The sequence below is a fragment of the Sciurus vulgaris genome, assembly GCF_902686455.1.
Source record: "Sciurus vulgaris genome assembly, chromosome: 3".
Lineage (NCBI taxonomy): Eukaryota > Metazoa > Chordata > Mammalia > Rodentia > Sciuridae > Sciurus > Sciurus vulgaris.
Genome location: NC_136463.1, coordinates 18,312,930 through 18,323,811, shown reverse-complemented (window position 1 = coordinate 18,323,811; position 10,882 = coordinate 18,312,930).

Genomic DNA, 10,882 nt, shown 5'->3' with positions numbered 1-10,882 from the left:
CCCTCAGTCTTTGACTTCTGTGGAAGCTGGGTCCATGCCCAGCCTGGCCCAAACCCTCTGGAAGCCAGGGAGAAGTCTTGTCCATAGGGTGGGTGGTGGGAGGGATGATGCCCTGATCACTCCAGACCAATGCTGAGAGCACAACCCCAGGCCTCGGGTCCCTCATCTTTTTAAGGTTCTCTTCAGATCCCGTCGCCGATGGCTCTGGGCTTAGGCTCTGGGATGCCTTGGTCTCTGCCATCAGCACTTCCTTCAATTTAAGAATAAAAGGAAGCCATTCTCCGAGCCCCCACACACGTCTCCCACCCCCAGTCTTCTTTGCTAGCTCCTGCTGTTGCGACTGTCAGGAGTGGATTTTTGGGTAATTGTTGCTATGGAGACCCTGTCTTGAATTATTGTGCAAATGCAGCCCATCTTTCTCCTTATTTGGTCTGGGATATGTATGCCCAGAAAACGTGGAGACTAAATATTCTTCACTTCTCCCCCTTGTCTTTCAACTTGGTTTACCTGAGCCAAAATCTCTTGGTAGCCTGATCCCTTCTCCCTTCTGCTCCGAGGCCCCCTGGCTGGTCACTGTCAATGGAAATAAGGTCCTGGACAGCTGAGGACCCTGCTCTCCAAGGGTTATGTGTGATGACGTTTAGCAGCAACCGATCCCAAAGCAGCAGCTGACTTGGAGCCTTCAGCCCCTTGGGGTGGGAGGACTAGGCCAGAGTCTGGCCACCTTTCTCTGAGAGACAAAGCCTTGTCTAAAGTCGAGTTGCTCGATCAATCTCAACTCCTCCCACTTGCAAAATCGTACCATGCACGCTGATCCCTGTCGCAGCATCCTGGGTGAGCGCCTCGCCTCCGTCTCCCTGGGTGCGCATCCTCCCACGTGCAGATGTCTGGATCATTAGCACTATTTTTATCATGTCTCCCTCCTGTCCAAGATCTGGCCCATCTCCCCATCGATTTTTCTACCAACTACAGACTAAATCTGTAGTCAAAGTCTTCTATCGCTTCCCTCTTCTCCCACAAGCAAACCAGTCTCATCTTTGTTCTGTGAGCTCCGTGGCCCCAACTCAGCTCTGGGTGGGCAGCCTGGCCTGCTGCCTCCACGTAGTCTATTCCACCCTTCCTGTGTGGCTTTCCTTGACTGGGGATACATCGCCTTCTTCAAAACCCTACATTAGCGTCCTTTCTCTACGACTGCTCAGGGTGTGGCTGTTGTTAAAAAGGCTTTCATCTTTGGACAGAGCCAGGAGATACAAAGTCAGGGCAGAGCGTTGAGGAGGGCAGAATGGTGGCCTCCTCTCCCGCTGGTCTGTTAGCTACGCAGGCTTCTCCCAACCAACAGGAATCATGCTACACTGAACACATGGCTGCCCGCCCCCTCCATGTGTGTCTACTGAAATTTGACAAGCTTCCCAATAAAGGAATTCATTAGTCAAAGGACAGTAACCAAAGAACAGGAGAAATGAGCTTGAAAGGGTAGAATTCTGGCCAGATGAGAGGATTTTTCATTATGTTTCTACTCAGGAAGGGGAAGGACCCAAGTTAGACTTCACAAGAGCTGTTGAAATAACAGATTGTGATCCTGGACTAAGCTTATGGGCTCTTGATCAGTTTTCCTCTGAAGGTTAGGATGAACCCTCCTTCCCATTTTCCATCTCTACAGAGTGGTAGTTCAGAGTCCATATTTTCATATCTTGTCAACGAGGCTCCATGAGGCACGGAAAGAGGATTCTGGATTGTCCAGTTACTAGTCTAATGTAAGGAGAGGTAGCATCTGAATCTCCAATCTGATAGGGGAGTTAGGAGCTCCACCTTCATGGAGTTCATAGTCTGATGGTGGAGACGCAGTCCCTGTTCTAGAGAGTTCGTCAGTCACCTGATGGGAATTGGAGGCAGGGTGGGAGAGATGAGACCCACACCATTATGCTCAAATAGCACATGGAGCCAAGTACAATTGAATCCACTGTTAACAAAAGCAAGCGATCACAAAGGTAGCTAGGATGATGGCGTTGATGCCTGATTTGGAAGGCTTCCTGGAAAGGGCCAGGCATTGCTTCAGAGGTGTTCTTGGCCTGAGACTACATGGAGAATTAATGAGTTTGTTCCTTAATGAGTCTAATTTGGATATCAAGTCTTTTCAAGCTTTTATCTGAGTCTTATTGAAATAAGAATTTAAGGAGCTCCAAATCATTTGCATTAATATTTATGGTGTGTCACCTTTGCATGTAGCATCTCGTGGGACAGCTTAGGAGGGCAGAGCAAAGAAACAGAATGGAATGAGGTTTCCATGCAAGGCTATTTCACAGAAAGAGAGAAATCCAATGCAAACCTGCTTAAGTAGGAAAAGGATTTATCAACTTCCCAAACTGTTACTTTCTAAAGCTTCAGGTGTGGCTCAATGCAGGGACTTTACTGATACTGTCCTCTCTCTCTCTCTCATCTCTGCTTCACTGGTTCTGTCTCTTGGTGGGCTTTGCTCTCCCTATGGCTGGAATAACAGCCTCCACGTTAAGATGTCTTGATCTCTGAGGCAGTGATTAGTTAGAATTAGGTCAAAAGTGGCCTTGCCAGCTGAGTCTGTTCATTTTGAAACCCTTTCCTATTGTCTCTCCCAGTAACTTCCTCCCACATCTTATTGACCAGAACTGAATGACATGACCCCTAGCTGCCAGATAGTGTGGAAAGGCAAGTATCTTCAACTGTTTTTGTTCATTAGAACCAGGACTGAGGGTGGGGAGGCAGGGTGGATATAGTTCGGGGAAACAGCAGAGTCTATAGAAATACCAGAGAAGGTTGTCATTGGCTCTGCATGATCATGGGGTCATCCATGAACCCACCACCATGGCCTACAAATTGGCCAGTTCTCCGATTTGCCAGACCTGCTTCAGGTATTTACCCCTGTTGGAGGAGGCAGCCCCACCTAAATCCCATGGAATAGGTTTTCCATGAGAAAGAGACATTATATAATGTCACCAGCAGAAGGGTTTGTAGTCCAAAGAGGGGACGTTGGGCAGATAAACAACATATGCTCACTACAAGAATTTTCCTGCAAAGAAAGAAAACATACCAAAAAAAAAAAAAAAAAAAAAAAAAAAAAAACAGCTTCAGAAAATAAATAGCTTTAGGAATCTCCCCCTTCTCTGACGCAAAATATACCAAGTTATGTTGCAGGAACCAAATATAGCCACTCTGAGAAGATGCAGAGAAGAATGTTCAGAAAGGAAGACTTCCTGGTGGGAGTGAATTTGGAGCTGGGCTGTGAAAGAGCTGGTGTCTAGAGAGGAGGGGTAGGGAGGCCAAAGCTCAGAGGGAAAAGCAGTAGGCGAAGCCAGGAGCAGGGCTGGCTGAGAGAGTATTTCCACACTGGGCTATTATTCCTCCCTCAGGGTACCTGGTACCCCCCAAACTGGAGACTTCCCTTGGATCAGCGACTGGCTTGGGAGCCGCAGCCATCGTAGCATTCTCTTGGCCTGGGAGGTTGGACAGGAAGGAAAGGGAGGCTCTCCAATGCTGAGCAGAGGAGAAGAGGGAGGTGGCTCCAACAGGGGAGCAAAGAGCCACTTCTAATCCAATTAAGAAGTGATTATGTGGTTGTTTTCAAGGGCCAGTCAGTTACCAGGCACTTCCCGGGAGACTCTATCTGGCAGCTTGACAGTTCACTGCTAAACCTGCAATCTAGAGCCCATGGGCTGCTGCGGCAGCTGGGTGAGGAGCCTGGGCTCAGGCAGCTGGGGTGGGAATTTGTAAGGATGAACATGATGGGTAAGGAGCTTGCTGTTGTCATGGAAACTGACTATGGGTGGATGAGACACGGCCTAATGGATAACTGTGGCGAGAATGCCACCCACCACGGGGCTTCACTGTGAGCCGCCAGTAGGCACCTCTCGAACCCTCTGTTCCAGCCAGTGTGTGGGCTCTGTCCACCTTTGTCTGCCTCCTCTTAGGGATATCACAACCTGGCAGCGTGACTGCCAGTTTATGTAAATATCTGAGGGATCTGGGGTGATGTCCTCAAACCAGGAAAACCTTGACATGGTGCCTGCCACCCTGAGTTAGCTGTGTGTGCAGCAGGAATGGGATATAAGTGTACAGCTGTAGAACCGCAGCTGGGCTGCCATGGGCGTCATGTCCCAGGGCAAGACTACCCCTGGTAGCACAGTAAGGCAGCAGGAGCACCAGGTTGGAAGCAGGAGACCTCCACTCTGATTCCAGATCTATCACCATCAACTGGCTGTGTGGCCCTAAGCAAGTCACTTTCCCCCAGAAGTCAGGCGTGGTGGTCCCTAAGATTCCCTCAAGTCCTGCTACTTCTCTATTCTTGGATTTGGAACTGGACCATTTGATCTCATCAGCACCCTGGCTCAGCCTACTGCTACCCCATCACAGCACAAAGTCCCCCAGAGACTGTCCAGGCCCTTCTCAGGCCACTGAGCAGGGTCCATCGTAGGTAAAATGCTGGGGCAGCCCCTGTCCTGCGTGGGGCCATCTGACCCCTCAAGTTCAGCATATCTGTGCTCACTCATGGATGTTCCCAAAGGACACAGAGGTCTCCAGTTGCTCCCAGAGACGGGCCTGAGAAGTTGCCTGTTGCCATTACCCTTCCATTTCCCATAGGTACTATTTGAATTGTCTCTTTCCCTGGGACAAGCATAAAGGAAAAAGCAATTTGCAGCATGGGCTTTTGGCTTTGGCACTAAAAACACACTCAGAGATTCCATTTACTCTGCCCTCCCATCTCCTCCTGCTTTCCTTTCCCTCCTTCCTGGCCCTGTCACTCTCCCCCTAGTGCCTCCTCAGCCAGTGGCCTCCTCCCCATCCTATAAGGGGCAGCAGAGGGCATGGGTTGGGGGCCAAGAGGGAGAGGCGAGGACTCAAGAATTCTGCGAAGGAAAGGAGAGAGAAGTGACTCAAGGGTTGCCACCAGCTCCTGTGGACTCTCAGAGGCATTGAAAAATATCGGAAAACTAAGAAAAAAAGACTCAAGTCCCCACAATAAGAAAGTGATTTCTGGCTTGTCTTCATCCCATACCTCCTCCAGGAGGCCACAAGGCATCCCTTTGGGATATGGTTTCCTCTCTTTAGTACTTGCTGCTCACTCCAGTTTCAATCAATATTTATTAAGTGCCTTCTGTGTGCAGAGGGATTCGGAATAAAGGAAGACAGAAAGTAATGAACACATTCTCAGGTCCCTCACATCTGGCGCTGGGTAGACCCCAAGCCTGAGCTCCTGCCACAGAATCCTCCAGCACGTTCCACTGATGTCCCTCTGCTCAGACATTCCCCCTGCTTAGCCCTTAGCAATCCTGGTCAAGTCTGACTTATCTGAGATTCGGCCCAAAGCTTCTGCCAGAGTCCCACTCCCCAAAGCACCCTATACCCATGGTGATGGAGTTTGTGCATGTTATTGTTCTGGGTTAATTATGTACATGTTCCTGGTGTTGACTGTTCAGGGGAGGGTGCCAGATTGTGCCGCCCAAAGACAGCTGCGCCCAGGTGTTTAGCCCATCTCATTTGCTCTTCTAATTCCCACCGAGAAAGAGGCAACTGGGCGCTTGTAACTGCCACCGCCTAAGAGGTATGGCAGAATGTGCCCTGTGACTTCTAAGGTTTGATCATAAAAAAGTATACAAATCCCACCTGGTTCTCTCCCTTAGGACACAACCACTATGTTGTAAGGAAGCCCTGACCATGTGCAGAAGCCATGCATGTGCTGGTATTCCCAGGCTCAGTGACATCAAGTACAGGACATGACCTTCAGATGATTCTCCTCCAAAGCCTGAGAATCTTCCAGCTGAGGACCCAGAAGTCACAGAGCAGAGACACATTATCATAGCCCAAATCCTGATCCTTGGAGACCAAGTATTGTTGTTTGAAGTGCAAGTGCATAGGGTGATTTATCACGCAGCACGATAGGTCACTAATGTGGATGGGATCTTGTTGAATCATGTTTGTACCTCAAGGCCCAACCTCGCAACTGTTACCTAGTGGTGCTCATTGGACATTCCTTGAATGAATGGATGAATGGACTTTAGAAGATGACAACTGCAGTCCAGCCCTTCAATCACCATTGTCATCTTTCCCATGTCCTCTCTCTATGGTTCCTCTGCTTGTAGGGAAGCTAGGCAGGCCCCAAGCCTGCCTTTAATGACATCACTGAATCTTGAATCGAGCAACCTGGCAAGCTGCCCTGGACACACAAATTCTTATGCCAAAGTGCTTGTAGTTGGAATTTCTGATACGTGTAGTCCAGAGCATCCTTGTTGGATTATGTATTTTACCATTTTTGCCTTTACTACAGTTCTGCCAAGTAGCCCAATTCACATACAAGGACACTGAGGCTGAGAGAGAAAAAGAGAGCAGGTGAATACTAGTAAGTAATAAAATGGAGCTTGCAACATAAGTCAATATCACGTCCACAACATTATTAAAGCTCCTAACAAATAAAGCCTGTCAGATTCTCGCAATACTTTCTTTGGGGTTATCAGATCGTTGACTAAAAACCACAACTAAATAAGAAGGGATCAGACCCAGGTCTTATGAAATGCTAATTAACAACCACCACCAAACTTCGGTTACCATACTTTTAATGTCCCAGGCTGTGCTGCAAGCACTTTAGATGCATTGCAGCACTCACAGGCCATAGTCACCTGTGACAGGGTCATTATGGATCCTCATAAGGTAAGAGCACAAAGATGATATGGCTCATCCAAGGTTCCATGAACGGCAGGAGCAGAGTTGATTGTCACACCCAGATCATCTAAGTTCTTCTGCCCTCTTATAAAAATCACTTCCATTGACTTCACTCTCAAATGCAGGCACATGAACCACCATTATGAAGTAGTTATTCCTATCCCCCATTACGTAGGCTGGACACTGAGGTTCAGGTGATGAAGCCCAAGGTTGAACTGATAACAAGTGGTAACGTCAGGACTCTAAGCCATTGGCAGCCCTCCTCATCTCAGACACCATCCCACCACTCCATGTCGCCATGCTGCACTGTAAAAGATGATGTCCAAGGTCCTTGGTGGTCAGGTCTTCCCAGTGGAGCAGAGCTTGTCCACACCTCACACCAGAGTGACACTTTCTCCACTAGGTCTCACCAGCATGTCAACATCATGAAAGTGAGCTGTGGGGAGTTCTCAGAGTACCTGGCAATGCCAATCTCTGCTCTCTCATGCCTCTGACCAGTGGGACTTCACCAGGTCTAGCAGGGAGAGTCTGGGTCAATGGGTGCTCCTGGGGGAGACAGGCAGAATCCCAGCACAATCCTCTCTCTTGCACATTTACACCAAAGGAGAGGCTTCTCTCCTGGGGCCAAGGAATCCAGGACACGAGCCAGGATTCTTCCCTTCAGGTTCTAGGATGCGACCTCAGGATCCTCCACCGGCATTCACTCCAGCCTTCCTTCTCCCCCTTCTCCAACTTCCCTCTGATAGTCTCTATTCTTTGCACAGTTCATCCCAAAAGCAACCGACCAAGAACTGAACTCCCACTCCTCCCCTTCAACCCGGCTCCCCTCCCCAAACTCCCCAGGATCGTGGGTCCATCCTGCCCTCCCACCTGCATCAGTCACCCCTCCAGGAAGCCTCCTTGCCCATTCCTGCCACTCTGGATGAGTTTTCTACCCTCTGAACAAAAATCTCCAGTATCTATTCCCCTTGCCTGGCACCTAATTGCTACCCTAATTGCTTATAATTATTAAATGACATTTTATGTTAAAAGCTGTGACCAGTACTGGGCTTAAACTGTTCCTTAAGTGAATAGTCCAGACCTCCCCCAATATTAACCAAGTGCAATTCCCTCCAAATGGGTGACTTTATTCCAAAGCGTCTTTTCCTGAAAGGAGGGGGTCCCAGCTCCCATTCAGGAATTCACCTCCTGAGGATGCCTGTCAAGGGCCTCCTGGGCTCCCTCGGCTGAGGTAAGAGTCTACTTTCTGTCACAGTGGAAAACAGAAATGGTTTCCTGAAAGAAATCACCATGGACACTGAATTTACACTCACTCCATTTGTATGGCAACGGGAACTTGGACAGCACTTAGGAGTGACCCAGGCTTCCAGTTCCAGGATTTTATCTTGATATTCACAATAATCTGCAGAGGTCCCTGGTCAGTGGTGATTACTCTGTCCTCCCACAGAGGTCCTCCCTCCATGACCCCTTGCCTGTGCCCCTACACATACCCTGGACACAGGAAATTCTTAGCAGAGGGTGCAGAAAGGTGCCAGGAGGAGAGCAGAGCCAGTGGATGGGCTCTGCCCTATGGCACCTATTGCCCTGGCTGGAAAGGAGAACAAGGAGAGAAATTTCTTCCCTTCTGCACAACCCAGGGCAGTTTGTCTCTGACGAGTTAAAAATTTTAGTTTCATTTCAGGTTTCTTGGACCTCTGGGTAGCAACGATTTCTTCCATGGGCTCTGAGCTAGTTCCAGGAAGCTGCGAATCATGCAGATGATGGGCAGATGGCATCAGCCCTCCCTCACTGCCTTCAGTAGCTAGAGGCTGACAAGAGCTTCTTCTCCCCCATCTCAGCCTTTTCTCTCAGCTTCTCCCACTCTTCCTTTCCTTTGAACACAGCCAGCACCTGTCACTGGAAAAGCCCTTCCTAGTCAATGATTCTACTGTGACGGTTGTTCTGAGCCATCGTCCCTCAGCTGTGGAGAGGTGGCACATTACTTTGTCCTGAACGGGGCTCTCCTCTCCAGCTGGACAGGAAAAATAGCCCCTCACACCTGGAAGGCATTTAGAAAAGTTTTTTTTTTAAGTCTTGAAGCCCAGGTTCCAGGCAGACCAAGTAGCTCAGAGTCTCTTGGGGTGAGAACACAAGTCAATTTTTAACTCCAGGTAATGCCAGGAAGCAGCCATGGCTGAGAATCACTGCATCAGACCTCTGGAGTCTGCTGCAAACACTAGGTCATTTGAGCCTCATGCCCACCTGGGAAGGACTGGCGTTGCTCCACTCTAAGAGGAGAAGCCAAGACTGAGAGGGCTGTGTGCCACGCGGCTGCAGCTGGCAGGACTGGGCTCTGCCTTCTGGGTTTGGGGCTTATAGTGCTGCCTCACACTGTGATCACTGCAGGGTGGAGAACTGGTTTGCAGGAGCAGCTCACACGGCACCGGGCGCATGCAGAGCTCTGGGAGCAGGGCACTGAAGCACTGCACATAGGTGAACCTCCTGCCTGGAGCTGTGGCCCACTCTTCTGTGGGAAGGCTGGAGACTTCCCTCCTAGGCCTGGTCAAGCCTCCACCAGCTCTCCAGGAGGAACCTAGTCACAAATACCTGTAAGGAGGGGCAGTGAGATCACACCAAAAGAATGCCCGAGTTAGGAGTCAGTTTCTGAGGCCAGTCCCCTCTGGCCAGGCACACGCCATGAATCATGACTTAATTAGTTTTGACACTTACCTAGTGTGACCAACCATCCTGTTTACTCCAGACTGAGGGGTTGCCAGGTTTCCACTTTAGATCTCAGATAAGATGGTCACTCTCCTGACCTCCCCCGAGTCCTGGTTGATACATTTTCCCTTCTGGGGTCACCTGCCTCTTCCCCTTTTACTTCAGCAATTGCTGTTGCGAGTCTATGAACATGAGGGGTGATGAACCCTCTGGTTTCCTCCAAGTCTGGTTACAAAAACTGTACCCATTTCTAAGTCTGTTACCCAAAGCCTGGACTCAAGCACTGTCCTGCAGGCCATTTACTCCATAGTTTCTGACCACCTACTATGTGCACAAAGTAGGGAATGCACAAGGGTACCTGCAGGAGAAACAACTACCATTCTCCAGGAGATGGCTAGAGGTGGGTGGGGGGAGATTTCTTGGAGGTGACATGGGATTGTGGGGTGTCTCTGACACATGCCAAAGGAAACATCTTGTGTAAAGATGCAGCTATGCAAAAGAGCATAACATGTTCCAAAGTCAAACAATCAGGGAGTATGGAGCAAGGCAGAATGTGGTGGGGAGGGCCGGAAGGTTCCCTGGAGGGGTGGGGAAGGGCTGGTCTGTCACACTGTGGTGCTTTGCTCAGTTGATAGAGCAGCTTTAGGAAAAGAGGGGCACTTACTGGATTTGGCCTCTACCCAAACCAGTAAGAAAATTAGGTCTCCATTCTGCCTTTCAGCCAGCCTAGGGCAGTGATTCCCCATCATTATGGTTTAGAAATGAAACCCCCCACCCCACCCCCAAAGCTATGTTGAAAGTTTGGTCCCCCATGCAACAAAGGTCAGAGGTGGGTCCTTCAGACAATGACTGAATTTTGAGAGCTCTGACCTCTTCGGTGAATTAACCCATTGATAGCTGGATGGACCACTAGGAAATGGGATCAGTGCCCTGGAAAAGTTCATCTTCTGCTTTGTGGATACCAGGAGCTGAGCAACCTTCCTCCACCATGGCCTCTGCCTTGTTTTACCTCATTTCAGGTTCAAAGCAATGGAGCTGGCAGACCATGGACTGAAACCAGGAGCCAAAATAAATCTTTCCTCCTTCAAGTTTTTCCTGTCAGGTATTTTGGTCACAATGACAAAAAGCGAACACATCTTGGGTTGAGATTCCCATCTTCTCTAGGCCATGCCTGCACATTACAATCACCTGGGCAGCACACAATGCCCAGGCTGCACTCAGGGCCAAGCAACCATGAAGTCAAGGTAAAATACCCTCATGTGGATATTTCTAAAAGCTCCCAAGGGAACCCAAATGTAGTCAGATGGTAGAAGACTACATGTGACTATATGAGGAAGTGTTGCAGAGGTCCATTTCCCTCTTCTCCCATTTACCACACAAAAAGGTGGGGGAATAATGACCACCATACCTTGAGAAATGTTTCCCACACTTGCAGTACCCACAAGCCAAGAGAAGGACTGAACAGGGAGTTCTGGAAATGAAACCTAGCTGGGGT